We start from the raw sequence: 26,880 nt of genomic DNA on the forward strand, positions 1-26,880 counted from the left end.
TCCAAGTGTCTCCTGCAAAGGCAAGAAAAGCTGGATAGGAATCCTGGTGTTTGCCATTACACTTGCTGGAAGTATATGCGAGGCGAGGACCTCGACTGGCGAGGGGTTAAGTACAAGTGAGCTCAGATAGCGTTCGGGACTCACTACTGACATGCAAAGCATGTCATGCATATTTAAGTTGCCTTCCTGCTCAGAAAGGGCATGAAGCTGCTTTCACCGGCAAATCAATGCCGGTAAGATCACAAGAGGCGAGAAACCAGCTACAATTTTGATTTTTCGCCTGTTGTGATATCGTACCTGCTTGCCCTGCCAATCAACCGGTGGGAGGAGCCGGTAAGATCACACCCATAGAGTTCAGCAGCACAAAAAGAGTGCCTTTGGTCTATCGTGTCTGTGCCAGCCATCTAGAACCTATCTATTCTAATTCCATTTTCCAACACTTGGTCCATAGCCTTGTGTGCTATGGCGTTTCAAGTGCTCATCTAGATGGAGTGTGGGAATGGAGAAAAGTTGAAGGGAGAAACTGGAGGCTAAAAATAGAAGAGAAAAGGATGTTGAATTCGCTGATCAGCCATGATCAAGATGAATGGCGCAGCAGGCTCAAAGGGCCGAATGGCCTCCTCCTGCTTCTAGTTTCTATGTTTTTATTTCACCTCCTTTTGCCACCCCACATGTTTCAGTGCAAATTTTATATGTATACACTGTAAACATGAAAAATTATTTAATCAAAAATTAATATTTGAAAATAGTAGCTGATATGGTAATAGTGGTAAGGAGATTTCCATGGCACAGTAGCACACTGGTGGCACGGTAGCACAGTGGTTAGCACTGCTGCTTCACAGTACCAGGGACCCGGTGTTCGATTCCCGGCTTGGGCCACTGTCTGTGTGGAGTTTGCATGTTCTCCCCGTGTCTGCGTGGGTTTCCTCCGGGTGCTCCGGTTTCGTCCCACATTCTGAAAGATGTGCTGGTTAGGTGCATTGACCCGAACAAGGGCCAGACTGTGGCAACTGGGGGAATAACACAGTAACTTCATTGCAGTGTTAATGTAAGCCTTACTTGTGACTAATAAATAAACTTTTACTTTATTAGTTTGACCATCATTTTACATTCGCACAATTATCTCACAAATGTACATTGTACAAATTAATGTATTGTTCCTGCACAAAAAGTGTATAATTCCCATGTGAAAGAAAAGAAAGGCTTGCATTTATTACTAGTGATTTTCATAATCTCAAGGCTTCCTAGTGTGGAATAAGGCACTTTTGAAGCATTCCTGCAAATCTGGAATAAAGCAAACTATGGAATATGTAGGGGTGTTAGTTTAATTGCAACACAATAGGAACATGGGGTGGAATCTTGTGGTGTTGGGGTTTCTGCCTGCTGCCTGGAAAGCCAACGAGAGACCAACACTGCCTCTTTTCAGGGAGGTCTGCCAAGCAACCTGCCAGTCAGGCACTGTCATAACATGGGTTATTATGTTGCTATAGTTGTGATTGACAGGAGAAGTCACTTTCACTGGGGGGCGGGGGGTGGTTCTCTTCTCCACAGCTGCTCACGCAGCCTCATTTTTCATCACTGCATTTATTCCTGGTCTCAGATCCTTCCTAGGTAGCACAAATGCTTGGAAATCCTTTGAAGTCCTTTGCTTTCCGTTCAAGTCCTTTGATTTCCTTTGAAAAGCTTTGCTCCCATTCAATTTCATAGTGCAGTCTAACAAGACATTGACTGACAGCTGAGGGGTTTTTGCACAGCATGCAGTGCTTATTTTCCCTTCCTGGTTGAATTACCCCCCAGTGTTCCTAACCTCAATGTTTACACTAAAAAGGAACTGAGAGCACTCAGCTGCAGTTGACTGCAGCTATGTACCAGCCTGAAAGACTTTCTTGAAATTTAAACACAAATTAATAGTATTTGTTGAGCTAAAAATCCATCCAGATGAAGATATCAACGTATCTTTTAAGAAAGCAAATCCATGTGCCTACCTTCGCAACACACAGACACGCACAAGCATGCAGAATAATATGATATATAGCAGAGGTTACTTTTTGGCCAAATTTGAGATTCAATGATAGGAGGTTAAAAAAAGAAAGTTCAATGTTTATGAGTCTTTCGCTGCATCTGTGGTCTTGAAATTTCATTGGTATTGAAGTCAATGTAAACTTACTCTCTTTTTAAAATATAATTTGCCAATTCCAAAAGTTGATGATATTGCGCCCAATATTCCGATTGATGGAAATTCTCTATCTCTGTGTTGGATCTCAAACTGTAATATGATGGGGGTTTACGTCTGGCAGACCATGGCTATTGTTTTATAGCTAAGGTGATTTGTTTCCTTAATATCCCAGACATTAACTCCTGAATGATCCATCCTCCATCTTGATTAGAAGGTCAGCTTCTACATAATCATTGTCCTTGGAGGCTTTCTGCCTCCACATGTTTTATAAAAACACAAATGGTAAAAGCCCTACAGTTTCAGTTCACCTTTTGAAGTGGTTCTTGAGATCAGCAGGTTTAAAATTCTGTAGGACGATGCCTTGGCATATCTTAATTGTAATCCACATTGGAACCTTCCACATTGGTAACTAGTCAACTTGTAACACCGGACGTTAGGTGACTTGTGGCAGCCATCACAAGTCAGTGTCATTTCTTGCTTTTTAAAGTTATTTTCAAGCAGTTAAATATATATTTGATCAGCCAATGAAATTAAAGATTAATATCACACAGGCAGATTAGCTTCGCTTCTGAAATTAGTGTTGTCCAATACATTATTCTTAGCTTCCCCAATTTTGCTGTGAAATCTTCTGATTGACCTACATCAGTCTTTGTTTCTTCTATTCTGTGAATTATATTCAATTCCATTCATGCCTTTCTAGTGGAGAGTGCACAACACTGATCTTAAATGGATCACGGTACTTCAATAGTTTCTTTTTCTCTGTGCTTTTAAGTAGCTGATAGATTTCCCAGAATCTTCAGTTCTGTTCTCCCTGGTCCATGTAGCTTCTGCAGAATGATTAATGAACTCATGGTTCAGCATCTGAAAGAACTGAAACCACTGCTCCAGCATCTAATTCAAAGTGTGTCCTGTGACCTGCTACCGGGGCCTCTGCACTCCAATAGTTTCCACTCACTTTTCTAGTCCCCCCCTAAGGTTATCTGAAACACTCATCCATTTCATGGACTTTGTTTCCTTTGCAAACTTTTTCTTTTTGAGTGTTCTGTCCATTGCATCCACGATGACAAATTGCCTGAAAATGCACCATCTTATTGCACCTATGGTATTGAATGTCTTTGCTGGGACAGTTCCACTGTCCAAGCCTTTCTCTTCTGCACTGACAAAAGCTAGTCTACGCTGCTGCTATTGATTTCTTCTCACGCATACATAGCACCTTCCCTCTATTTTCCCTTATATTTTAATCTCTGACAAATTCAGCTGCATTTGTTACTTTGGGATTTGGGCTGTATCTCTCTATCTCTCTCTCTCTCACTCCTTCTCCCCCCTGACTATTAATCAATTCTGCCTTCTGATCTCCCCACTTATTTGAATGGGCCTTTGCCAGCATCAAGTCTTCCGAAGACTGCAATTGATCTGATCATGCATCATCCATTACTTCAAGAACTATTCTGGCGTGAATTTGCTCCTCTTTCAGATTACTATGTTCATAGCTTTCTGCTAATTGGTACAAATCATTAATAAATGCATCAATGCTTTCTCTGTGTCTCTGGGTGCGTTTATTGAACTATGCATGTTTCACGAAGATTGAGCTACGTCTGTAATGAATCAATGACTTTGGCATATGCTTTACCCTCATCGATCCCCAATTATGGCCAAAAGGCTGTTCACACAGTCGCTCCTAGCATACAAAACTGTGATAATCTGCTGACAGTCAGGCTTTGCTGAGAGACCCATGGGGCGATTCTCCCCAAAAGATTCTAAGTGTCGAATTTGTGTGAAAACTGGAATAAATCACGCTGATTTTTCAGTGGGAGTTTAGAGAAGAATCTCCCACACTCTGTGCACTGCAGAGTGCATCAGCGTGATTCACTTCAGAAATCAGGGGACGGGGACTATTCTCGCTGGAGAGGCCGGCAGCATAACGCTGAGTGGGCCATTGCGCATGCGCAGTGATCTCTGTCTGCCAGCCACCTGATTGCTGGGCAACCCCACGCCCCCTGCAACGCCAGCCCTCTGCCCTCCCTCCCTCCCCCCCCCCCAGCACCCCCCACCCCCCCCCCCCCCCCCCCCCCCACCATAGAAACATAGAAAAACTACAGCAAGTTGTGCCAAACACATCCCTACCTTCTAGACCTACCTATAACCCTCCATCCTATTACGCTCCATGTACTCATCCAGGAGTCTCTTAAAAGACCCTATTGAGTTCGCCTCCACCACCACTGATGGCAGCCGATTCCACTCGCCCACCGCCCTCTGTGTGAAAAACTTACCCCTAACATCTCCCCTGTACCTACCCCCCAGCACCTTAAACCTGTGTCCTCTCGTAGCAGACATTTCCACCCTGGGAAAAAGCCTCTGAGAGTCCACCCGATCTATACCTCTCAACATCTTATACACCTCTATTAGGTCTCCTCTCATCCTTCGTCTCTCCAAGGAGAAAAGCCCGAGCTCCCTCAGAATATCCTCATAAGGCATGCCACTCAATCCAGGCAACATCCTTGTAAATCTCCTCTGCACCCTTTCAATCTTTTCCACATCCTTCCTATAGTGAGGCGACCAGAACTGAGCACAGTACTCCAAGTGAGGTCTGACGAGAGTCTTATATGGCTGCATCATTATCCCCGGACTCCTAAACTCAATCCCTCGATTGATAAAGGCCAGCACACCATACGCCTTCTTAACCACCTCCTCCCCCTGCGGGGCCAATTTCAGAGTCCGATGGACCCGGACCCCAAGGTCCTTCTGATCCTCTACAGTACTAAGAGTCTTTCCCTTTATATTGTACTCCTTCATCCCATTTGACCTACCAAAATGGACCACTACACATTTATCTGGGTTGAAGTCCATCTGCCACTTGTCCGCCCAGTCTTGCATCCTATCTATGTCCCTCTGTAACTTCTGACATCCCTCCAGACTATCCACACCCCCACCAACCTTTGTGTCGTCGGCAAACATACCAACCCATCCCTCCGCTTCCTCATCCAGGTCATTTATGAAAATGACAAACAGCAAGGGTCCCAGAACAGATCCCTGGGGCACACCACTGGTAACCGACCTCCATTTAGAAAAAGACCCATTTATACCCACTCTCTGCCTCCTTTGGGCAAGCCAGTTCTGGATCCACCGGGCAGCAGCCCCTTGGATCCCATGCCCACTCACTTTTTCCAGAAGCCTTGCATGGGGGACCTTATCGAACGCCTTACTATAATCCATATAAACCACATCTACCGCCTTCCCTTCGTCAATGTGTTTAGTCACATTTTCGAAGAACTCCACCAGGCTCGTAAGGCACGATCTGCCCTTGACAAAGCCATGCTGAGTATTCTTGAGCATACTAAACCTCTCTAAATGCTCATATATCATGTCCCTCAGGATCTTCTCCATCAGTTTACCAACCACTGAGGTTAGACTCACCGGTCGGTAATTACCTGGGCTATCCCTATTCCCCTTCTTGAAAATAGGAACCACATCTGCAATCCTCCAATCCTCCAGCACCTCTCCTGTCTCCATCGACGACGCAAAGATCATCGCCAGAGGCCCTGCAATCTCCTCCCTCGCCTCCCACAGTAACCTGGGGTACATCCCATCCGGACCCGGCGACTTTTCTATCTTGATGCCATTCAAAGATTCCAGCACAACCTCTTTCTTAAAGTCCACATACTCAATCCTTTCAGTCCACCGCACGCCCGCAGTACATCCACCCAGGTCCTTCTCCTCTGTGAAAACCGAGGCAAAATACTCATTGAGCACCTCTGCCATTTCTACTGGTTCCGTACAGACTTTCCCGCCTTCACCTTTTATAGGCCCTATTCCGTCACGTCTCATCCTTTTACTCTTCACATATTTATAGAACGCCTTAGGGTTCTCCTTAATCCTACCTGCCAGGGCCTTCTCGTGACCCCTTCTGGCTCTCCTAATTTCCTTCTTTAGTCCCTTCCTACAAGCCGTATACTCTTCTAAATCCCTATCTTCGCCAAGCTCTCTGAGCCTTTTGTACGCTTTCCTTTTCTTTTCGACCAAGTCCCGCACAGCTTTCGTGCACCACGGTTCCTTTAACCGACCAACACCTCCCTGTCTGCTCGGAACGTTGTCCTGTAGAACTCTAGACAGACATTCCTTGAAAAACTGCCACCTCTCTTCAGTACATTTCCCCGCGAATACCTCCTTCCAATTTACTCCTCTAATTTGCTGTCTAATGTCTTCATATTTCCCCTTACTCCATATAAATACTTTCCTAGCTTGCCTGATCCTCTCTTTTTCCAATGCAAGCATAAAGGAGATAGAGTTATGATCACTATCCCCAAGATGCTCTCCCACTGAGAGATCTGACACCTGTCCAGGTTCATTGGTCAGTATCAGATCAAGCACAGCCTCTCCTCCTGTAGGCTTGTCCACATGCTGTGTCAGGAAACCCTCCTGAACACACCTAACGAACTCTTCCCCATCCAATCCCCTTACCCGAGGGATATTCCAATCTATGTTTGGGAAATTAAAGTCTCCCATCACAACAACTCTGCTATTACTGCATCTCTCCAGGATCTGTTTCCCTATCTGCTCCTCCACCTCCCTGTTACTATTGGGCGGCCTATAGAAAACTCCCAGCAAAGTGACCGGCCCCTTCCCACTCTGAACTTCCACCCACAGAGACTCGGTGGACAATCCCTCCATAGCATACACCTTCTCTACAGCTGTGACACTATCCCTGACCAGCAGTGCCACTCCACCCCCTCTCTTGCCTCCCTCCCTGTCCTTCCTGAAGCATCTGAATCCCAGCACCTGTAGTATCCAGTCCTGTCCCTGAGACATCCAAGTCTCCGTAATGGCCACCACATCACACTTCCAGGCATCGATCCATGCTCTGAGCTCATCCCCTTTATTCACTATACTCCTGGCATTAAAGTAGACACATCTCAATCCTTTGGCCTGACCTCTCCCCTTCTCTATTCCCTGTCCATCTGCCCTCTTGTACTGCCTATAACCCTTCTCTGTTTGCGAGCTACCTTCCTCATTCTCAGTCACCTCATTTTGATCCCCTCCCCCGAACCTATCTAGTTTAAACTCTCCCCAGTAGCCTTTGCCAACCTTCCTGCCAGGATATTGGTCCCCCTGGGATTCAAGTGCCACCCGTTTTTTGTGTACAGGTCACACCTGCCCCTAAAGAGGTCCCAATGGTCCAGGAACCTGAATCCCTGCCCCCTGCACCAGTCCCTCAGCCACGCATTCATCCTCCACCTTACTCCATTCCTGTCCTCACCTTCCCGTGGCACAGGCAGCAATCCTGAGATTACTACCTTTGCTTTCCTCCTTCTCAGCAGTCTCCCTAATTCCCTATACTCTCTTTTCATGACCCCTTCCCCCTTCCTACCCACATCAGCGGTACCAATATGTACCGCTACCTCCGGTTCCTCTCCCTTCAACCTCAGGATTTCTGGGACTCGCCCAGCGACATCCTGGATCCCAGCCCCAGGGAGGCAGACCATCATGCGAGACTCCCGCCTGCCTCCGCAAAATCGCCTGTCCGTCCCCCTGACTGTCGAGTCCCCGATTAACACTGCCTTCCTCCTCTTTTCCTTAGCCCTCTGAGTTACAGGGCTGGACTCCACCCCGGAGACACGGCCACTGCTGCTTCCCCAGATGGGCTGTCCCCCCCAACAGTACTCAGACAGGAGTACTTGTTGTGTAGGGGCACACCCACCGGGGTGCTCTCAATCACCCGAGCTTTACCCTTCCTGGCCGTCACCCATTTGGCCTCCTCCCGTGGCCCTGGTGTGACCACCTGATGATAGCTCTTGTCTATCACCTCCTCATTCTCCCTTAACAGCCTAAGATCCTCGAGCTGCAGTTCCAGCTCCCTAACACGGGCCCTCAGGAACCGCAGCTCGACACACCCCTCACAGATGTGGATGTCCGGGAGGCCAGGTGCCTCCAGGACCTCCCACATACTGCACTGTGAACAACACACTGGCTTAACACTCATATTTCACCCTTTCTACCAAGGTACACAGAAAAAAGTAATTTAGAAATAAAAAAAAAGAAACTCACCCCTGCTCGCCCTTTCCCCCGAAGCCCTGTGAGCCAAAGCCTTTACAGCTCACACTCTGCTTCCCACTCACTCCCTGCCCACTCCTGATGCTGCCCGCTCAAAAGTGTGGCCTGCTTTTATACCCTCCAAAAACCTTCCCAGGCTTCTCCTGGGCCTACTTCCTGTTTTGGATTAAAAAAACTCTGATTTTTTTACACAAATGTAACTGAAAAATAAATAAATCACATGCACAAACACACTGCCTTACCCTCAGCCTGCCCCTGTGGAACAATGAGCAGGAACCATGGCCCAATTGCTGGCCCCCCAAGCATGCCCGGGCCAGCCTCAACCCCCCCATAGCCCCGATCTCCCTCCCCTCCAATTCCCCCCCCATTGGCAGTCCCAAACTCCCCCTGCCCCTAAAGTCCCGACCCCTCCCATTCAGTCCTGACCTCCCCCCATGCAGTCTCGACCCCTCCCCCTACCCCCCTCCCCCCCAAAGCAGGCTGCTCCCACCCCCCCACCTGGATGGCCAGCCCTGATCGCTGGCCTCCCTCCATCACCCACTAGTCCTCACTGCAGAGTGGCAGTGGGGGGGGGGGCATTAGGCCCTGCCCCCTTGGCACTGCCTCATGCCCAATGGGCAGTGCCAAGATGCCCTCTGGACATTGGCACTTTGCCCCTTGGGCAGTGCCAGGGGACCCAGGCTGGCACTGCCAAGTTGGCAATGCCCACAGGCACCACCCCGCAATGCCCGCCCCTTGGGGGGCCTCAATTGCCCCTTCTTCACTCCAGCAAGGTCGCTGGGCTGCTAGCTCCCTGAAAGTGGGGAGCTACTGTAAACCCTGCTGGAGGGAAACACTCCTGGTGGCGGTGGGGGATTAGTTGCAATAGCCCTTGAAAATTAGTAGCGTATACTCTGACTTTACAGTAACATGGTAAATTTTTAAGTTTATTTATTAGTGTCACAAGTAGGCTTACATTAAAACTGCAATCATAGAATCCTACAGTGCAGGAGGCGATCACTCAGCCCATTGAGACTGCGCGGACAACAATCTCACCCAGGCCCTATCCCCATAACCCCACATATTTCCCCTATTAGTCCCCCTGACACTAAGGGGCAATTTAGCGTGGCCAATCTACCTAAGGGCAGCACGGTAGCACAGTGGTTAGCACTGCTGCTTCACAGCTCCAGCGACCTGGGTTCGATTCCTGGCTTTGGTCACTGTCTGTGTGGAGTTTGCACCTTCTCCTCGTGTCTGCGTGGGTTTCCTCCGGGTGCTCCGGTTTCCTCCCACAGTCCAAAGATGTGCGGGTTAGGTTGATTGGCCAGGTTAAAAATTGCCCCTTAGACTCCTGAGATGCGTAGGTTAGAGGGATTAGCGGGTAAAATATGTGGGGGTAGGGCCTGGGTGGGATTGTGGTCGGTGCAAACTCGATGGGCCGAATGGCCTCCTTCTGCACTGTCGGGATTCTATGATTCTATGACTTAGTTTAACATACTCCATGATATTACAGTTAGTTTGTCTGTCACTGCAGCAGCAATAGAGCAGACCTGCTGCTGTCTCTACTTGCTGTATTTGCCCTCCATCGTTTGAACCACCTTATTAAAAATTCAGAAAACAATAGCAATTCACATTTGCGTAAGAGCGCTGATTAATTTGATTGCTACCCTTGGCATTTGCTTGCCAAGGCACCAACCTCACCGGACAAGATCACATGCAGCTGTTTAATCCACTCAATCCGTCTGCAGCTAAGTAAAGGAATGTTATGATTTTTGAGGTAATAACATGGCTGATCTGAAGAGATCCTAAAGCCATCGCTGACTCAAATTCACTTGCTTCAGACTGCTGATTATGATCAGTTGTCAGCGTGCCGTGCTGTGGAAGAACTGCAACTGATCCAGGAATGAAGGAAACAGTGACAACTGCGAAACAAGGGCTATGTTAAGGCACGTGCGTGTCTTTGCTTTTAACAGAGATCGCACAGCCTCAGTGAAGTCTTTTGCCTTTTCTTGCTGACTTTGGATGCAGCACAACGGTCAGCTGAATAAAAAAGAAGTTCATTTAGATTTGTCAGAAAAACGATGCTAAAATATGTTAGACAACGTAGGTGACAATTTCAACTTGACCCTCTCAGCAGAAACCAGATGCCCAGCAATTAAAATCGCCCAGGTTATTTACTGTCAGAAAGACGCCAGTGACGCAATCCTACGAAAAAGATTCTAAATGCCGAACGAGTGAGAAACCGGGAGAGAATTGTGCCTGTTTTTTCAGCGAGTGGCAAGTCACAATCTTATGGCACTTTGTGCGATAATAGTGCCAGGATTGCGATTCCCGCCAGCGGGGGTAAGGGGAGCCTAAGCTTGCCGGGGAACCTCCCCCCCCCACCGCACAACAGACATTGGGACACCAAGCCCCACACCACCCCCTTCCGCCGCTGATTGCCCCTCACTCCATGTGCCATTTTCCCAGACCCCCACTGATCACGCCCATCTGCACAGTTCCCTCCCTCCCCAATGACCACCCCTGCTATACTTACCTTTACTGATCACCACCCCTGCTATACTTACCTTTACTGATCACCACCCCTGCTATACTTACCTTTACGTTCCTGAGAAGATCCCCACGGCAGTTTCATGTCTGGGTGAACCTTTTGTAAACCGCACTGATGTCATGTCACATCGACGACGAGTCAATATATCGCAGGGTGATGGGATCAATATCTGGTGAGGGGGTGGGTTAATATCATTGAACCTGGTAATGTCGCTGGTGAGGGGCAGGGGAATGATCCAAGATCATGATCTTCCCGGCGAGATTTGCGCCTTCCGGATCTTCGGCATTCACACGGATGGTGAGCGTATGCTCAAGATCACCCCCCCTTAACTCTATTTCCTCTCTCCACAGATGCTGCCAGACCTTCTGAGCTGTTCCAGCATTTTCTGCTTTTGTTCCATATCATCATAACTCAGATTTTTTAAAATTGGCTCTTGGAGCTTGGGCAATATTAGAAGACCTCATTTATTGCCCATCCCTAGTTATTCTGAGAAGGAATTAGCGGTTGGCTTTCTACTGATCATTTTTCTTATATTACTGAGGGCTTTCCTGGGTAGTTCAGAGGCTTTTAGTGATTCAGGCCGGATGGAATAGAGCCACTTGCGGGTCTAACTGCATCGGGGTAACACTTCCCCTCCCTCCAGGACGTTAGTGAATGATTTCCATTTTACAACAATCCCACAGGCACCATGTTTGTCTTCTCTGGTACCAGCCTGTAAATTATCATCATGGAGGACATTGTGATGTTCTCCAATCTCTCCCCTTGTCATATTCTCCATTCAATGAAAATCTCCCCACCATTATTCTAATCCACATTCTTCCCTGTCCAAAACTTGACAAATCTCTTCGGTGATGAGCCACTAATATTATGTTGCCCCTGTCATAGTAATTGGAAACAATTTGGAGAGAAACTGAAAAGTCCAATTTGTGTGGCACACTTATTTTGTACACTAATTTTTCATAGTTAAATCTTGTCAGAAGAGCTAAGGCATCTCTAAGCCTCTGCACAGGAAGGAGAATGTAATCTCATGAAAGTGTGATCAGCATTATCTTAAGTGGCACGGTGGTTAGCACTGCTGCCTCACAGCACCAGGGACCCTTTAGGCTGGGATTTTCTGTTCCCGCCCGTGGCGATGCCAGCCGCTGGCAAGACTACAGAATCCCGTGCTACATTGCTAACTAATCTTGCAGGCACGGTGGCACAGTGGACAGCACTACTGCCTCACAGCGTCAGGGACCAGGTTCAGTTTCGGCCTCGGGTGACTGCCTGTGTGGAGTTTGCACGTTCTCCCCGTGTCTGCATGGGTTTCCTCCAGGTGCTCCGGTTTCCTCCCACACTCCAGAGATGTATGGGTTAGGTGGATTGGCCATATTAAATTGCCTCTTAGTGTCAGGGGGGACTAGTAAAAGTAAAGAAAAGTTTATTAGTCACAAGTAGGCTTACATTAACACTGCAATGAAGTTACTGTGAAAATCCCCAGTCGCCACACTCCGGCACCTGTTCAGGTACACTGAGGGAGAATTTACCATGGCCAATGCACCTAACAAGCACGTCTTTCAAACTGTGGGAGGAAACCCACGCAGACATGGGGAGAACGTGCAAACTCCACACAGACAGGTAAATGAGGGCAGTGCAGTTGATGATGTCTACATGGATTTTAGCAAGGTCTTTGACAAAATACCACATGGGAGGTTGTTGCATAAGGTTAAATCTCATGGGATCCAGGGCAAGGTCGCCAAATGGATACAAAATTGGCTTGATGACAGAAGACAGAGGGCGGTTGTAGAGGTTTGTTTTTCAAACTGGAGGCCTGTGACCAGCGGTGTGCCTTAGGGATCGGTGCTGGGTCCACTGTTATTTGTCATTTATATTTATGATTTGGATGAGAATATAGGAGGCATGGTTAGTAAGTTTGCAGATGACACCAAGATTGGTGGCACAGTGGACAGTGAAGAAGGTTATGTCGGATTTCAACAGGATCTTGATCAATTGGGCTAGTGGGTTGACGAATGGTAGATGGAGTTTAATTTAGATAAATGCGACGTGATGCATTTTGGTTGATCGAACCAGGGCAGGACTTACTCAGCTAATGGTCGGGCGTTGGGGAGAGTTATAGAACAAAGAGATCTAGGGGTACAGTGGAGGAACAGGTGGACAGAGTGGTGAAGAAGGCATTCATCATGCTTGGTTTCATTGGTCAGAACATTGAATACAGGAGTTGGGATGTCTTGTTGAAGTTGTACAAGACATTGGTAAGGCCACACTTGGAATACTGTGTACAGTTCTGGTTACCCTATTATAAAAAGGATGTTATTAAACTAGAAAGAGTGCAGAAAAGATTTACTAGGATGCTACCGGGACTTGATGGTTTGAGTTATAAGGAGAGGCTGGATAGACTGGGACTTTTTTCTCTGGAGCGTAGGAGGCTTAGGGGTGATCTTACATAAGAACATAAGAAATAGGAGCAGGAGTAGGCCATCTAGCCCCTCGAGCCTGCCCCGCCATTCAATAAGATCATGGCCGATCTGACGTGGATCAGTACCACTTACCCGCCTGATCCCCATAACCCTTAATTCCCTTACCGATCAGGAATCCATCCATCCGCGCTTTAAACATATTCAGTGAGGTAGCCTCCACCACCTCAGTGGGCAAAGAATTCCAGAGATTCACCACCCTCTGGGAGAAGAAGTTCCTCCTCAACTCTGTCTTAAACCGACCCCCCTTTATTTTGAGGCTGTGTCCTCTAGTTTTAACTTCCTTACTAAGTGGAAAGAATCTCTCCGCCTCCACCCTATCCAGCCCCCGCATTATCTTATAAGTCTCCATAAGATCCCCCCTCATCCTTCTAAACTCCAACGAGTACAAACCCAATCTCCTCAGCCTCTCCTCATAATCCAAACCCCTCATCTCCGGTATCAACCTGGTGAACCTTCTCTGCACTCCCTCCAATGCCAATATATCCTTCCTCATATAAGGGGACCAATACTGCACAAAGTATTCCAGCTGCGGCCTCACCAATGCCCTGTACAGGTGCATCAAGACATCCCTGCTTTTATATTCTATCCCCTTCGCAATATAGGCCAACATCCCATTTGCCTTCTTGATCACCTGTTGTACCTGCAGACTGGGCTTTTGCGTCTCATGCACAAGGACCCCCAGGTCCCTTTGCACGGTAGCATGTTTTAATTTGTTTCCATTGAGATAGTAATCCCATTTGTTATTATTTCCTCCAAAGTGTATAACCTCGCATTTATCAACGTTATACTCCATTTGCCATATCCTCGCCCACTCACTCAGCCTGTCCAAATCTCTCTGCAGATCTTCTCCGTCCTCCACACGATTCACTTTTCCACTTATCTTTGTGTCGTCTGCAAACTTCGTTACCCTACACTCCGTCCCCTCCTCCAGATCATCTATATAAATGGTAAACAGTTGCGGCCCGAGTACCGATCCCTGCGGCACGCCACTAGTTACCTTCCTCCAACCGGAAAAGCACCCATTTATTCCGACTCTTTGCTTCTTATAAAGGTCTATAAAATAATGAGGGGCATAGATCAGCTAGATAGTCAACATCTTTTCCCAAAGGTAGGGGAGTCCAAAACTAGAAGGCATAGGTTTAAGGTGAGAGGAGAGAGATACAAAAGTGTCCAGAGGGGCAATATTTTCACACAGAGGGTGGTGAGTGTCTGGAACAAGCTGCCAGAGGTGGTAGTAGAGGTGGGTATAATTTTGTATTTTAAAAAGTGTTTAGACAATTAGATGGGTAAGATGGGTACAGAGGGGTATGGGCCAAACGCAGGCAATTGGGACTAGCATAGGGGTTTAAAAAAGGGGCGGCATGGACAAGTTGGGCCAAAGGGCCTGTTTCCATGCTGTAAACCTCTATGACCTATGACTCTAAGACAGTGACCCAAGCCGGGAATTGAACCCAGGTTCCTGGCGCTGTGAGGCAACAATGCTGACCACTCTGACACCGTGCCCGTAAATAAATGAGGTTATTGGGGTTGGAGTCTGGGTGAGATTGTTGTCGGTGCAGGCTCGATGGGCCAAATGGCCCTCTTCTGCACTGTAGGGTTCCTATGATTCTATTCTGTGAGAAGTAAATGTTCCCAGATCGGCTAGGGGTTATCAATCAGTTCCTGCAAACACGTGTCAAGCTCATAGACAGTTCATTTTCAAAGGGTCATCTGGTTCCTTCTTTCAGTCTGAAGCAGGTTTTAATGTCACTACTGGAAATGGATGCACTCAGGTCTGCTTGCCCCTCAGCGTCTCTTTCTCAGCTGCTCACTTTGCACAGTGCAGACAAATTGGACAGTAACTGTACTCGGAACAGTGGTCACATCCTGTAGGGCAGCCCGGCCAAACTCATGACAGTTGTGAGCGGAAATGGATGACTGATACTGTCTGCAGAATGGCCCAGCACAGAGAAATCAAATGGTTCTCCAACCTGAGGCAGCCTCTGAGTCCGTTAAACTTCCCCTCCCCCCGTTCCATTGAAGTTTAAAAAGAAATCTAAAGAGGAAACAACTGGAGACTCAGGGGAACAAACAGAAATTATCCCAGTGTCAAAGAGACAGTGAGGAAATAGGAGTGATTTATGGGTAAATAGAAAATGCTCTCACGATAAATTTAAACGTCAGTTCTGATGAAGGCTCACACCCGGGACACTAGTTTTTGATGCTGCTTGACTTGCTGTCAGTTTCCCTGCATGTTCTGTTTTGATTTGAGAAAGTATGGGAGCAGGTATTCAGTGACTCAGGAGCAGAACTGTTGGCGGGTTGGCAAACAAACTCATTAAGCCGTCTGCAATTTAATGGAAACTGACCACGTTTGCACAAATTCACCTCACTGGAACCCTGAACAGTGTAGAAGGAAGGAGGCTCCCATTAACCCACACGCCTGCAGCTCCATTGTATGGTGGTCCTTATCTATTAATTAATCTGGCATTGCAGTGCAATCCACTAATGAGTAGCAAGCTACATTATTCAAATCACTGGATGCTTATTCTGGCCACAGTTAGAATTTAATTGATTAACATGCTCATGGTAAACTCGAAAAGTTTATGATGGTGACTCACATAATGACTTGGCAATCGTAAGATGCCATGTAGGAATGCATCACTTTTGGTTTGCTTTTGCGACTAAAATGATTTTAGTGAGCGATGGCATTGTTGCAAGTTTCATTATATGTAGGGCCGGTGTAACCACCACGTAACCTAGGCAGTCACTGAGAGTGACAACATTTTATAGGCAGTGTGAACCAGTGCAGGCCTCCTTCTGCACTGTAGGGATTCTATTCTATTAGTCATATCAAAGAACATAATTTAATCTAGGCCGCTGTATTGTAATGATTATTGGTTGTCTAAATTGCACATAAAATCATCCAGCGACAAAGTTGCCTCAGGTTGGAGGCAAGTCGTGCCTCAAAAATTTGATTGAATTTTTTGAGGAGGTAACTAAGTGTGTTGATGAAGGTAGGGCAGTTGATGTCATATACATGGATTTTAGTAAGGCGTTTGATAAGGTCCCCCATGGTCGGCTTAGGATGAAAGTAAGGAGGTGTGGGATAGAGGGAAAGTTGGCCGATTGGATAGGTAATTGGCCATCTGATCGAAGACAGAGGGTGGTGGTGGATGGAAAATTTTCTGACTGGAGGCAGGTTGCTAGCGGAGTGCCACAGGGATCAGTGCTTGGTCCTCTGCTCTTTGTGATTTTTATTAATGACTTAGAGGAGAGGGCTGAAGGGTGGATCAGTAAATTTGCTGATGACACCAAGATTGGTGGAGTAGTGGATGAGGTGGAGGGCTGTTGTAGGCTGCAAAGAGACATAGATAGGATGCAAAGCTGGGCTGAAAAATGGCAAATGGAGTTTAACCCTGATAAATGTGAGGTGATTCATTTTGGTAGGACTAATTTAAATGTGGATTACAGGGTCAAAGGTAGGGTTCTGAAGACTGTGGAGGAACAAAGAGATCTTGGGGTCCATATCCACAGATCTCTAAAGGTTGCCACTCAAGTGGATAGAGCTGTGAAGAAGGCCTATAGTGTGTTAGCTTTTATTAACAGGGGGTTGGAGTTTAAGAGCCGTGGGGTTATGCTGCAACTGTACAGGACCTTGGTGAGACCACATTTGGAATATTGTGTGCAGTTCTGGTTACCTCACTATAAGAAGGATGTGGAAGTGCTGGAAAGAGTGCAGAGGAGATTTACCAGGATGCTGCCTGGTTTGGAGGATAGGTCCTATGAGGAAAGGTTGAGGGAGCTAGGGTTGTTCACTCTGGAGCGGAGGAGGCTGAGGGGAGACTTAATAGAGGTTTATAAAATGATGAAGGGGATAGATAGAGTGAACGTTCAAAGACTATTTCCTCGGGTGGATGGAGCTATTACAAGGGGGCATAACTATAGGGTTCATGGTGGGAGATATAGGAAGGACATCAGAGGTAGGTTCTTTACGCAGAGAGTGGTTGGGGTGTGGAATGGACTGCCTGCAGTGATCGTGGAGTCAGACACTTTAGGAACATTTAAGCGGTTATTGGATAGGCACATGGAGCACACCAGGATGATAGGGAGTGGGATAGCTTGATCTTGGTTTCAGATAAAGCTCGGCACAACATTGTGGGCCGAAGGGCCTGTTCTGTGCTGTACTGTTCTATGTTCTATGTTCTATTATGTGAGCTATATTAAACATTGAAATACGTATTTCTTCCAGCACATATCCTGTGACAAGTGTAGAACAATGAGAATGCATAATCAATTTCATAATCTCCTTTCTGTGTAAAATAAATCTGTAATTGTAAATGCAGAATTTGAGTTCATACTAATGCACAATATTAAATTTCAACAGTTCCCTGTGGGGGGAGGGTGGTGGGTGGGTGTGTGGGGCTGGAAGTTCACTGAAGGAGCCTTATGCTCTCGCACCAACCCTGATAATGTGTGCTCTTATTTCCAAAAGCTTTGATAAGCTTTGACTGTGTTTTTTTGTCCTCGGAGTTGAGTTCTTTGTCAGATGGCAATGCCTCTTTAAATAGCCACACTTCATCCTCTTGGACGTTATTCCAAGTCCAAAAAAGACATGTTTTCGTTTCCATCCCTCAATCTCCTCAAAACTCTACCCTTTCAAACGGCTGCCAATGACTTGTTCCAAGTATCTGTTTATCATTGAAAGTGGAGGCACATGAGTGGCCTAATTTGACTAACCTTCTATCTTCTCATGAAGGAAGCTTCTCTCCAAGCCTCCCGAGGCAGCCTGACTAACATCATGGATCAACCTACTTAGACACTGTTTTGGGGAGGAATTTGAATGCATGTTACTGCTCTACACATTCCGAATGTACATTGAAATCTGGTGCCCCCAGGCTGCCCAAGGCCAGCAACTTGTTCCAAAAGGTCTTTGAAATTGGACAACAGGAACTGCAAGATGCATGTTCAAAGATACACACAGCAGTTGGCATTTTCTCCTGCATGGCAATGTACAAAATAATTGGAAATAATAAACACTGACTGCAATCTTAATGTTAATTAGTTCTCATTAAAGCATGGCTGCTGGCTGATAACAAAGGTGTCATGATACACAACACAACAGTAGATGTAATTTGCTGGTGTAAATATTGTTGATGTGTAAATTCTAGCCAAAGATTAAAAATTGAACAGAAGGTATAGACTGAATGCAGTGGATCAGGCAGAATCCTTGTGGTTTACTTGCTTAAGTAAGTCTAATTTTGACAGTGAATGACCTGGGTGATGTGCAGCATTCTGTTGATTGCTTTAATTGTTTTAAAGTTTGGAGAATATCAAATTAAATATTCATTGTATAGCTAATGAGAGTGATACCAGATAGGGTGGCACAGTATTTAGCACTGCTGCCTCACAACGCCAGCGATCCAAGTTCGATTCCCAGCTTGGGTCACCGTCTGTGTAGAGTCTGCATGTTCTCCCGTGTCTGCGTGGGTTTCCTCCAGGTGCTCCAGTTTCCTCCCTGAAAGACGTGCTGGTTAGGTGCATTGGCCATGCTAAAATCTCCCTCAATGTACCCAGACAGACACTGGATTGTGACGACTTGGGGGTTTTCACAGTAACTTCATTGCAGTGTTAATGTAAGCCGACTTGTGACACGAATAAATAAACTAAACTTAAAACTTTAGAATATGCTGATCTGCAACCTACCTCCTTTGTTTTATAACCAAGAAAACCTATCAACCTCAAATTTAAAATTAGCAATTGATTTAGCATCAGTTACCTTTTGTGGAAGAGAGTTCCAAACTTCTACCATCCTTTGTGAGACCTGGTTTTCAAAGTCCTGGTTTTTATTTTCCTAGGTTCTGGACTGGCTAATCGGTGGAAACTGTTTCTGCCTCTCTCTCTACCCCCTCTCTCTGCCCTATCTGCTCCAATTACTATCTTGAGAACCACAATCAAATTGCCCCTTAAACTTCTAAATTCCAGGGAATAAGAACATAGGACAATGCATCACGGGAACAGGCCCTTTGGCCCACCAAGCCTGCGCTGATACGCAGCTTCTAACCCTCTATTTGCCTCCCCTTCATGTGTCTATCAAGATACACCCTGAACGTTGCTAACATGCCTGCTTCCACCACCTCCACTGGCAGTGCGTTCCAGGCACCCACCACCCTCTGTGTGAAAAACTTTCCCCGTAGGTCTCCCCTAAACATACCACCTCTCACCTTAAACCTGTGCCCTCTTGTAATTGATCCTTCCACCCTGGGAAAAGCATCTGACTATCCACCCTACCTATGCTTCTCATAATTTTGTAGACTTCTATCAGATCGCCCAGCCCTCAGCCTCCGTCTTTCCAGTGAAAACAATCCAAGTTTATCCAACCTCTCCTTTACCTGAAGCCCTTTGGACCCAGCAACATCCTGGTGAACATTCTTTGCACCTTCTCCAAAGCATCCACATCCGTCTGGTAGTGTGATGACCAGAACTGCATGCAATATTCCAAATGCGGCCTAACGAAAGTTTTATACAGCTGTAACATAACGTGCTAACTTTTATACTCAATGCCCCGGCTGATGAAGGCAAGCATGCTGTGTGACTTCCTGACCACCTTATCCAACTGAGTTGCCACTTTCAGGAATCCGTGGACTTGTGCATTCAGATCCTCTCATCCCTAATTTGTGTAATCCCCTTTGCAATTTGAACCTTGGAGTCCAGGGTATAATGCTGATAAATCCATATCATTCCAAAGTCATTATATCCTTCCTAAGATGTTGTACCCAATATCACGCACAGAGTGCTAGGCATTGTCTATTCAGGGTTCTCTATACATGAAGCATGATGTGCACCATCTTGTATTCTAGCTCTTAAGATACAAAGCCCAATGATCCATTTATCTTTTTGATTATTTTATGCACCCATTCATGACATTTTAATCAAAAACAGAAAATGCTGGAAAATCTCAGCAGGTCTGACAGCATCTGTGGAGAGAGAATACAACCAACGTTTCGAGTCTGGATGACTCTTCGTCTGACCAGAAACATTGGCTCTATTCTCTTTCCAGGATGGCACAGTGGTGCAGTGGTTAGCACTGTTGCCTCACAGCGCTAGGGACCTGGGTTCGATTCCTGGCTTGGGCCACTGTCTGTGCGGAGTCTGCACGTTCTCCCCGTGTCTGCCTGTGTTCCCTCCGGATGCTCCGGTTTCCTCCTACAGTCCAAAAGATGTGCTGCTCAGATGCATGGGCCATGTTAAATTCTCCCTCAGTGTACTCGAACAGGCACTGGGGATTTTTACAGTCACTTCATTGAAGTGTTAATGTAAGCCTACTTGTGACAATAAATAATAAAGAGAAGATGCTGTCAGACTTGCTGAGATATTCCAGCATTTCCTGTTTTTGTTTCAGATTCCAGTATCCGTCATATTTGCCTTTATCATGACATTTTAATGATCTTTTGACCTGCCCTCTCAGGTTTCTTTGGACTTCCTGCTGTTTCTAGGTTTTCACTATTTAGAAAGTAGATTTTTCTTTATTTTTTTAGGACCACAGTGGAAAACCTCTCATTTGCCCACATTGAGATCCATTTGTCACAGTTTTGCTCAGTTAATCTTTCGATATCTCTCTGTAATTTCACGCTTCTATCTACACAGCTTACAATTTTCCACCATGCTTTTTGCCATCGGCAAATTAGGATACATGACTTTCTGTTCTATCATCCAAGCTGTTAATAAAAATGGGGAATAATTGAGGCCCCAACTCAGCTCCTGCCAATTAGAGTGCACCTCTACACTCTTCCTGCAGCCACTCAGCCAATTATGCAAACAAGTCCTAAATTTGCCCTAAATTCCATGAGTTTTAACTTTAGTGAATAGTCTCTTGCGAGGGACTTTATCAAATGCTTCCTTGAAGAGAATACAGATGGCCGCCATGAATGTTTCTCGGTATATTACTTTGGACACCTCTTCAAAAAACTCAATCAGCTCATCAGTTGTGATCCATCTTTCACCAATCCATGCTGGCTTTCTCTGATCAGCTAAATATTTTTCCTGGTGTTCAATCATCCTATCCTTAATTAGAGTCACAGAGTCATAAAGGTTTACAGCATGGAAACAGGCCCTTCATCCCAACTTTTTTTTAAACCACTAAGCTAGTCCCAATTCCCCGTGTTTGGCTCATATCCCTCTATACCCATCTTACCCATGTAACTGTCTAAACGCTTTTTAAAAAACAAAATTTTACCCACCTCTACTACTACCTCTGGCAGCTTGTTCCAGACACTCACCACCCTCTGTATGAAAACATTGCCTCTTTGGAACCTTTTGTATCTCTCATCTCTCACCTTAAAGCTATGCCCTCTAGTTATATACTCCCCTAGTTTTGTGAAAATACATTGACTATCCAGCTGATCTATGCCCCTCATAATTTTATAGACCTCTATTAGATCACCCCTAAGCCTCCTACGCTCCAGAGAAAAAAGTCCCAGTCCATCCAGACTCTCCTTATAGCTCAAACCATCAAGTCTCGGTAGCATCCTGGTAAATCTTCTCTGCACTCTTTCTAGATTAACAATAAACTTTCTATTATAGGGTGACCAGAAATGTTCACTGTATTCCAAGTGTGGCCTTACCAATGTCTCGTACAATTTCAACAAGATGTCCCAACTCCTGTATTCAATGTTCTGACCAATGAAACCAAGCATGCTGAATGACTTCTTCACCATTCTGTCCACCTGTGCCTCCACTTTCAAGGAGCAATGAACCTGTACCCCTAGATCTCTTTGTTCTCTAACTCTCCCCAAACCCCTACCATTAACTAAGTAAGCCCTGCCCTGGTTCGATCTACCAAAATGCATCATCTCGGATTTAACTAGCGGGCTTTCAGAGTAACTTCATTGCAGTATTAATGTAAGCCTTGCTTGTGACTAATAAATAAACTTTAATCTAAATTAAACTCCATCTGCCATTCGTCAGCCCATTGGCCCAATTGGTCAAGATCCCGTTGCAATCCTAGATAACCTTCTTCACTGTCCACCATGCCACCGGTCTTGGTGTCACCTGCAAACTTACAAATCATGCCTCCTAAATTCTCATCCAAATCATTAATATAAATGACAAATAACAGTGGACCCAGCGCTGACCCCTGAGGCACACCGCTGGTCACAGGCCTCTAGTTTGAAAAACAACCCTCTACAACCACCCTCTGTCTTCTGTCATCAAGCCAATTTCGTATCCAATTGGCTACCTCACCCTGGATCCCGTGAGATTTAATTATAGACAACAGATGTTCGGCTAACTAGTTTATAATTTCCTGGATTCCCTCCGTCGCCCTTCTTAAATAGCGGAGTGGCAACTACATTTTTCCAACCTAAAGGAACGGTTCCTGAATTCAGAGAATCTTGGCACATCCTGAGGCGTGAAATGACTATATAATTGCAAGTTATTTTTTTCTTTCTGTCAATTTGATCCTCTTTTAATTTCTTTGATGTATCAGGTTTAAAATGAAATATAAAGCCCGTTGTTTTGCAACAGCACTTTGTTTCAATTATGCCTGGATTAGTAGCATTGTGATGCATTTTTTTCTTGTTTTCATTCATTCTCTCACTGATCAGTCCCTGCCTAGTTTAACCCTGATACAGTAATACTGCGATGAGTCAAACTCGATTGATACAAAATTCGGGAGATGCCGCTCATTCCCACTGGCAGAGTAGGACATCCCATTGAACGATGCCCATGATAAGCTGAAATGCTGCATTTGTAACTCTAGATTAGCCAAACTTGTCAAGGTTTCTCATGTACGATCGTGCCGACCAATCACAGCAGAATCAGGGGCGGCACATGGTGGCCCAGTGGTTAGCACTGCTGCCTCACAGGGCCAGGGACCCAGGTTCAATTCCAGCCTCAGGTGATTGTCTGTGTGGAGTTTGCATGTCTTCCCCATGTCTGCGGGTGCTCTGGTTTCCTCCCACCGTCCAAACGTTTGCAGGTTAGGTTGATTGGCCATGCTGGATGGCCCCTTAGCAAGCCAAGATGTATAGGTTAGGGGGATTATGGGTTACAGGGATAGGGTGCGGGGTGGGCCTGGGTAAGTTGCCCTTTCAGAGAGTCGGTGAAGACTCGATGGGCTAAATGGCCTCCTTCAGCACTGTAGGGATTCTATGAATTAGACCACACAGGAAAGTTAAATCATAGAGTCATTGTTTGACATCGAGATATCTTCCTGTGAAAGGATTTGGCAACATCTGCAAATGTGGCTTAACCTGTGTGGTGAACCATCGTTGGTTCCCACTGTGGGATTGTTCTAATGTTATTGTTGGGTTGTTCTAATGTTGTTGTTGGGCTAGGGTGGGATTGATACACCTGTGGTTGTTACTGTTGTGGCACATCCCAGTCGGGCTCCGCCTCCTGGGAGAGGTATAAGACCCCCTGCTCGGGCGGGACCTCTTCAGTCTGGGATAGTGTGTTAAAGTTCTGTTAGTTCCATTGTTAGTTAATAAAAGCCTTCTTTTACCGAAGCTTCGTGCCTCGTGTCCAATTGATGCGCATCAATTTTATTAACTAACATTAAACTCTCGACGGAAGAAAAAGGAAAGGAGAGTATGGAGCAAATCCTAAAGCCAGAACGTCTGACGTTAGATCCACGTGCGGTGGGCGCTTCTAACACCTTCGACCACTGGCTGAAGTGTTTTGAAGATTACCTAGCAGCCTCCGCAGCGGTCACCACAGATGATGACAGACTCCGGGTCCTCCATGCGAGGGTAAGCGACACAGTCTACCTCGCGATCCGTGCGGCCACCACTTACCTGAGGGCCCTCGAGCTTTTAAAAAAGCGCTATACGAAACCTCCCAACGAGATCCACGCTCGTTACCTCCTCGCTACACGACGTCGGCAGTCGGGCGAAACCATGGAGGATTATGCCAATGAGCTCTTGCAGCTAGCCAGGGGCTGTGACTGCAAAGCTGTGTCGGCTGAGCAGTACATGTACGACCTCGCCCGAGATGCGTTTGTGGCCGGGGTCGGGTCTTCATACATCCGTCTCAAGCTGCTAGAAAAGGGAAATCTCAACCTGACCCAAGCTATGGAATTAGCTGAAATGCTTGAGGCGGCTTCGAAGAGCTTGGTCCTGTATCCGGAGGACCACGTGGAAACAACGTGGCAGGAGCAGTCGCAAATCCCTCCTCGCCCCACGGGCTCGAAGTGCAGTGTTATGGCGTGCTCCCAGGTGGACCAGACGACGGCTGCAGCCCCATGCGGCCCGCAGTGCTACTTCTGCGGAGGAGCCAAGCATCCACGACAAAAGTGTCCCGCTAAAGCGGTAGTCTGTAACCTATGCGGTAAAAAGGGGCAATACGCGAAGGTGTGCAGATCGAAGCCCAAGAACGGCAGTGCGGCCTGTGACCCTTCAGAACGGGGATCATCGCTATTGTCGTCAAAGTACTCACGGGGTTCGTCCACGTGCGAGTCCAGGACGACGCCATTGCGGTCGACGGAGTCGGAGGAGGATGACCACCAGGAGTCGCTACGTTTGGCGCCCTCACCCATGTGCGATTCATGGGGGTGGCCATTTTGGTCGACGATTACCATGAGCGACCAGCAGGGGTCCTCAGCATCGACCTCAGCTGCCTGCAGTGACGTTCACGGACCAACGGTGGCGTCGATCACCCTGAACCAGGCTAAGCTCCACAGGCTTGACTGTTCGATGATGGATATACAGGTAAATGGTCGTGCAATTTATTGTCTGTTTGACAGCGGGAGCACTGAGAGCTTTATTCACCCTGACACTGTAAAGAGGTGTGGACTCCAGATTCAACCTGCCAAACAGACAATCTCTATGGCATCAAGGTCCCGGTCTGTCCCTGTGCTAGGACGTTGTGTGGTAACCTTGAAAGTGCAAGGCACAATTTACGAGCGATTCAGGCTCCTTGTATTGCCGCATCTTTGCGCACCAATTCTCCTCAGACTAAACTTTATGGTCCACATGAAGAGTGTGATCCTACAGTACGGTGGGCCACTCCCTTCGCTGACAGTAGGGGAACAGCTGCAGTCTCCAAATTGTCCAAAGTGCCCCGCATGCAATCTTTCTACATTAAAGATCACCACACCCTCTTTATTCAAGAATCTGGTACCAGGCTGCAAGCCCATCGCTACTAAAAGTAGGCGTTACAGCACTGAAGATCGGATCTTCATCAGATCTGAGGTTCAGCGACTCCTCAAAGAAGGGATCATACAGCCCAGTGTTAGTCCGTGGCGAGCACAGGTTGTGTGGTCAAGAGCGGGAACAAACCCCGGATGGTCATTGATTACAGTCAGACCATTAATCGATATACGCAGCTGGATGCGTATCCCCTCCCGCGCATATCTGATATGGTCAATCAGATTGCACAGTACCGGGTGTTCTCCACCATAGACCTTAAGTCCGCCTACCACCAACTCCCCATTCGCCCAGAGGACCGACACTACACGGCCTTTGAGGCGGATGGTCGTCTGTATCAGTTTCTTAGGGTTCCATTTGGTGTCACCAATGGGGTCTCGGTCTTCCAGCGTGCTATGGACCGAATGGTGGACCAGAACAGGCTGCGGGCTACCTTCCCGTACCTGGATAATGTCACCATCTGCGGCCGTGATCAGCAGGACCATGACACAAATCTCCAGAACTTTTTACGCACTGCATCTCGCCTGAATTTGACCTACAACAGGGAGAAGTGTGTATTCCGTACGCGCCGGTTAGCCATCCTGGGATACATGGTGGAAAACGGGGTCATTGGCCCTGATCCAGACCGTATGCGCCCCCTTGCTGAACTTCCCTTGCCCGCTAGCGCAAAAGCACTGAGAAGATGCCTAGGCTTCTTCTCCTATTATGCGCAGTGGGTCCCCAACTACGCGGACAAAGCCCGTCCGCTTATTAAGTCCACGACTTTTCCACTCACGCCAGAGGCCCAATTGGCCTTCAAGGCATTGAAACACGACATCGCGAAAGCCACGATGCACGCGGTAGACGAATCCATCCCTTTTCAGGTGGAAAGCGATGCATCTGATTTCGCCCTGGCCGCCACACTAAACCAGGCGGGCAGGCCCGTCGCGTTTTTTTCCCGCACCCTCCAAGGCCCCGAAATTCGTCATTCAGCGGTGGAAAAGGAGGCCCAGGCCATTGTGGAGGCCGTCAGACACTGGCGCCATTACCTGGCGGGGAAGCGGTTCACCCTGATCACGGACCAGCGGTCCGTGGTGTTCATGTTCAACATCACGCAGAGGGGCAAGATCAAGAATGATAAGATCTTGCGGTGGAGAATTGAACTCTCCACCTATAACTACGATATCATGTATCGTCCAGGGAAACTCAATGAGCCCTCGGATGCCCTCTCGCGCGGAACATACGCTACTACGCAGGAGGATCGCTTGAACGCCCTCCATAATGACCTGTGCCATCCTGGGGTCACTCGGCTCTACCACTTTGTCAAAGCCCGCAACCTGCCTTACTCGGTGGAGGACGTCAGGTCGGTGACAAGGAGCTGTCGGATTTGCGCAGAATGCAAACCGCACTTTTACCGACCTGACCGGGCACATTTGGTCAAGGCCACTCGCCCCTTCGAGAGGCTGAGTGTGGATTTTAAGGGCCCCCTTCCCTCAACAGATCGGAACGTGTACTTTCTGAACATAATAGATGAGTACTCCCGGT

Source organism: Mustelus asterias, chromosome 8 (genome assembly GCF_964213995.1).
Source record: "Mustelus asterias chromosome 8, sMusAst1.hap1.1, whole genome shotgun sequence".
NCBI classification, from domain to species: Eukaryota; Metazoa; Chordata; class Chondrichthyes; order Carcharhiniformes; family Triakidae; genus Mustelus; species Mustelus asterias.